A 5,367-nucleotide genomic window follows, 5' to 3' on the forward strand; every position below is an offset into this window, starting at 1 on the left:
AAAGGTTTGTCGGGAAGGACTCCAGATGTGTCAGGTTTAGGTTGGATTTCAGGAAAGGCTCTTCCCCCAGGGGGTGCTGGGCACTGCCCAGGCTCCCCAGGGAATGGGCACAGCCCCGAGGCTGCCAGAGCTCCAGGGGGGTTTGGACACTGCTCTGAGGCACAGGGTGGAATTTTTGGGGTGTCTGTGCAGGGCCAGGAGTTGGATTCTGATCCTTGTGAGTCCCTTCCAACTCAGGATATTCTATGACAGAATGAGCAGGAGCCTTTCCACCAGAAACCATCTTTTCAGTGTCACGTGTCTGTGGGAGCTCGTGCTCTGCTCACACACACCCTGTGTAAGTTTATTCAGTGAGCACTTTCTAAGAATGATGATTAATTGTGAGTATGAACCTTGTCACCAGGCAACTGGTACAAATGAGCCCCACCAGTTTGTTATTGTTGGAGTTGGAGGCCACAGGGCATAGCCATGTTTCCCAAGAGGGACTCCTGGGCAGGATCCTCCCTCTCTGCTTTCAGGTGAGGATGTTCACATTATGTTCACATTATGAGGATGTGAACTCAAAATTCATCCATGTGCTGACATTTCCCAGAACTTGCTATAGCACCTACCAGTAAAGTCCTTTGCTATTGCTAAAAATCCAATGAAGCCCATGTGAATTATTTCTGCAGAAGTTGTCCTGCTCTGCATGTTTACACCTTGTAGTAGTGACTGAGATCATTAAAGCTTCTGCTGGCAGCAGATCTCAAGCTGCAATTAAAGGACAAAGACAAATGTCAGCACCCTGGAGGTGCTACGTGGTTGTGTGGAGTTGCAGATTTTGGCAGCAAGGGAGAGCAAAATATCAGTAACAGCAGAACTCAGACAAAGCCACATCTCAGGGCTGGAGACACACAGAGTGGTTTGTAAGGTCAGGGAGCTGCCAGCCCTGTGCTGTTCTCCAAAAGCCTTCCTGATTCATCAGATCCAAAAGGAATCTGCATATCTCCGGTAGCCATGTGGTTGGACAGCACTCCTCAGGAGAATGATGGACTTTGTTAGTACCAGCCACAACTGCAGAGCAGGAGGAATGAGCTCTTCATCTTCTGGAGGTCCTCCTTGCTCCTCAGGGATGAGGCTTTGAGGGAGTGAGGAGCCACAAAGCATGGAAGCAGACGTGGGCTAAAGGCAGCGATTCTCTCCAAAAGCTGGGTGAGATCAGTGCGTGTTCTTCTTGTCACATCCCTCGAGGAAACTCATTGATGTGGAGATGATTTTACAACAGATGTGTTTCTAACACAGCTCAGGGGACTTTTAACAACGGGCCATTAAAATGGCTCTCCCTTCATTTTATGAATTGTGTTGCTGAAGCACTTCCCTAATCATGGAATCATAGGAACATTAAGGTTGGAAAAAAGCTCCAAGGTCGTTGGGTCCAACCTTTGGCCGTTCACCACCTTCCCAAGCAGACCAGAGCACTGAGCTGTTTTTTGAACCCCTCCAGGGATGCTGATTTCATTCCCTCCCTGGGCAGCCCATTCCAATGCCTAACCACACTTTCTGAGAAGAAATTCTTCCTGCTGTCCAGCCTGAACGACCCAGACCTCTGAGTTTTGTTCGTCTCTAAACGAACAATATTTAGCAGCAGAGACCTCACACTCTCACAGCAGAAGGCAGAGAGTATGAACAGCGAGGGGTAACTTTTCTAGCCTTGCTCACTCTTGGGCATCTCTGAAAAGTGACAAAGGGAATGAGTCAAGTAACAGCAACTTAAGATTCACCCTGCGTGGGACAGCCAACCTTTTAATAGCATTCTCAAAACAATAAAAATCATCCTTCAAAACTTAAAAATAGAAAAGAGAAGACAATCCTACTGTTTCGACTGCCTTGTGTCTGATTACCAAAGACTGCCTTTTTAGAACTGCATTATTTTAATGTTCCCACACAATGTTTTTGTAGGGATTTGTAAAAAAAACCCAAAAACCTGTTTGAAATAAAAGAGCAGCGCTGAACCTGATTCCCCTCTTAGCTCAGGAGTTGTTCTAGACGTGGTCCTCACACCTCGGCAGAGACACTTTAATGTAAAGCAGAAATAAAGTCCAAGCTGGGCCCACTTCTGTGTTTTAGGAGAAGTATGAATTTATTTATTCAGGAGGAGGTAGAATATTCTGGTAGAACAGGCCAGCTCTGAAGCACTCAGAGAAATCATGAAAATCTCAGAGTGGTTGTAAAAAATGTTCCTTCTGCCGTTCAAGCAGCTGCACTTGTTTTTACCGGTCAGCTCTTTGGTGAAGAGCTACTTTGGAAAACGTAATCCCTTGGAGTTGTTTGCTCAGTTCCCTTTGTTTTAATTGACAAGCTTAGGCAGTTGAAAGGAAAGGCTAGGAGGGAATTGATCTTAGCACACTTATGGGCATATCCTCCTTTAACTCATGTCATTAAAATGTCTCTTATGTAGGCATTTATTTATTTATTTATGGTTTTAGGCTTGTTTCTGCTCAAGCACAAATCTGGTGAGGCAAGTTATTTTTGTTGTTGTTGCTTTTTTTCTTTTTTTTTCTTTCTTTTTTGTTTTTCCCAAGGCGGGTTGTTTGCAGACTTTAGAGCCCAAAAAGGTGCAGCTGCTCTAAAAATAACACAGGATCCAAGAACTGGTTTGGGAAGGTCTGAGTCCAGAGGCATCTCCTGAAATGCTGCCATTAGAGGAGAAGTTTTCCTTGTAAACAGAGCTGGCCTAATTTCTAGAGGTGCTGAACATCGACCTGCAGTGCTTGCTGGTAGGTCCTGAGCACACAAAACCTGGAAATGGGTCAGATGTGACTGGCTGGGATTTTATCACAAACATGTCTGGGCAAACCCACAATTGTCGGGTTGAAACAAAACTGAGCAAATAATTGCCCCTCAGCTGCTGACCCCTGGGCTGGCTCTGGGGCTCCAGGATGCCTGCCAGCTCCTGGGCTGCTCACTGCCACCAGCAGTCTGGTGTCACAGCCAAGGTCTGCATGTGATGGATCACCCCTTGGTCTGGCCAGTTTTCGCAGGGTAACATCCCCAACGCTCCCTCTTCCAGAAGAGACCAATGGTTTTGCCACCCAGGTGCAGAGATTCCCAGAAGGTTTTTCACAGAAGACAAGAGAGGAAAAAACCTGGCAGCAGATCCCTTAGACTGGGACTGGGTCACAGGCAAGACCACCATCGATCCCCCATCACCCATGTGAGGTGTGACTGGGGAGCTGAGCCTTGCGTTGAGTGCAGACACAACATTCTCTGGTTTTGATGTGCTGGATCTTTAATGTTGCATCCACCACTGAATTAAGCAGTGTTTGCTTTTCAAACCTTCCACATTTGTATTTTTAGCTCCGTTTTGGCATCACTTTTTTGGTTGGAATATATAACACACTGGGTTGTTTAGTGTGCCTGGACCGAGTTCAGCTGATGTGTAACTCCACGGGCTGGAGCAGAAGCTCAGTTCAAGGTGAATTACACTCTATGAGGCCAAGGAAATACAGCTTCTGTAGAAAGGCAGCCCAGCTCCTTCAGTAAACGCTACACTATTTCCATCCATGGTTATTCCTTTGTGGTTTGGATTATGTATTTACATTTTACGGAATAAATACTACAGCTTTCCCCATGACTAACACTTCTTAGTAACCAGGGAGCTACTCAAATACGCTCTTGCCTCCTACGAGACCCCAAACCACACTGCTCTGCCCTGGCTCTCTGGCCCCAGCGCAGGGGCACGGTTAACCAGTGTTACATAAGCAGTTTTTGGGATCTCAGCTCAGCAGGATGGCTTAGGAGAGCTGGTGCTGGATGCCGTGCCACTGAATTCCTCCGGGACAAACATTTCCAGCACGGCCACTCTCTGATCCCTACAAACCCTGAGCAAGGTCTTCAGACAAAGAGAGGAACATACCCCACAAAAAGGGAGCTGGTTGCTTTTCCCAGCCCAGAGGTCTGTTTTAGGAACAGCACTATACAGGCCCTCACGTAAACTTTGTTTATAGACTGGAGTATTTTCAATGAAAATGTTATTTAACTTAAAAAAAGTTGCACAGCAGCTACTCCCAAAATTGTTTTTCCTTGTTAAGAACAACACACAGTGTGATACATTTGAAATGGTGATAGCAATATTTCACAAATTTTGATGGATTCATAGTCCAAATACCTTGCTAACAGATGTTTCTTTTAAACTCGGAGTGGTATAGGAATAACTCAGAGATATTACAGTGTCAGCACTGCCTTTTATCTGTGCGTGTCCTTTCGGTGACATCCCTGGGCTTTTCTAATGCATGGGTCAGGTCTGAGCTCAAAAAAAAAAAAGTGAAATATGAAAAGAAGGCATCTGTGATGGTGTGTGAGCTCTGGGGCAGGAGGGGCTGGGAGGACACCAAGGCGCTGGTGTGGGTTTGCTGCACTCAGGCACAGCAGCCCCGTGGTTTGTGGCCACAGTCATCGTTTCTGAGCTGGTTTTTGGTTGTGGTTAATTGATGAGCTTAGGAGTTCCCATGGCCACTCCATGACCACATCTTTTGGTCTCATAAATTAACTGTGTTCTCACTGTGGGTGACAGTTTGCCCAACACAAAGGGATACCCCAGCAGGGCAAAGGGACAGGTTTTAATGTCCTGGTGGAGCTGGCTTGATTTACCATGGGGTCACTCAGTCTACTCTGTGTCTCCAAAGGATGGTGCATCTGTCACACTTCCTCCAGAGGGTCTTTCCCCAGAGTTTCCTTCTCCACACTGTGTTCATACATTACCCCCAGTAGGTCAGAGAGTCACAGAATATCCTGAGCTGGAAGGGATCCACAAGGATCACCGAGTCCAAATCCTGGCCCCAAGAATCCCACCCTGTGCCTGAATGTGTTGTGTCCAGTTAATGTGAGCTAATGGTAAACCAGTTTGTCCCAAACCCCTTCCTGGGAGCAGCGTCAAGCCTTGGGAAGCCTGGTTCTTATTCCCAGCCTAAAGCTGGCCCAAAACAATTCTGGGGTTGAACTGCAGGGCAGGGAGCATCTTTCTTCCCGGAAAGCCTCTCTGGAGCCGCCAGCTTTGGCCGTACACAGCCCGTGCGGGGCTGGGAAGGCGCCTGCTGCACACCTCGGTGGGGTCCCGGAGCCCGGCCTGGAGGGAAGGGGGACAGGGCTATTCAGGCAGCCAGGGAGAAGGATGAGAAAATCCGGAGGACGAGAGGGAATCCAGGGCAGGCACTGGGGATAACCCCTGGTGCTGGCAACGAGCTCCCAACCCCCTGGAGGGGACCCTCGGGGCTGGCGGGTGGTGGGAGCACAGGAGAAACCCGCGCTCTGCCGCCGTGCCTTTCCCCGCGCAGCTGCTTCTGGTTCCCAAGCACTCCCTCCCTTCTCGTCGGGGGACGGCCGACGAGA

At 48.2% G+C, this 5,367-nt stretch overlaps 1 protein-coding gene across 1 annotated transcript in view; it reads left to right on the top strand.

Moving 5' to 3' along the window:
• The window catches only part of BMP4 (bone morphogenetic protein 4), a 14,490-nt gene that overhangs the window by 5,802 nt on the left and 3,321 nt on the right, over nucleotides 1–5,367 (top strand). The window lies entirely within an intron of this gene.

The sequence above is a fragment of the Geospiza fortis genome, unplaced genomic scaffold (genome assembly GCF_000277835.1).
Source record: "Geospiza fortis unplaced genomic scaffold, GeoFor_1.0 scaffold23, whole genome shotgun sequence".
Classification (NCBI taxonomy): Eukaryota; Metazoa; Chordata; class Aves; order Passeriformes; family Thraupidae; genus Geospiza; species Geospiza fortis.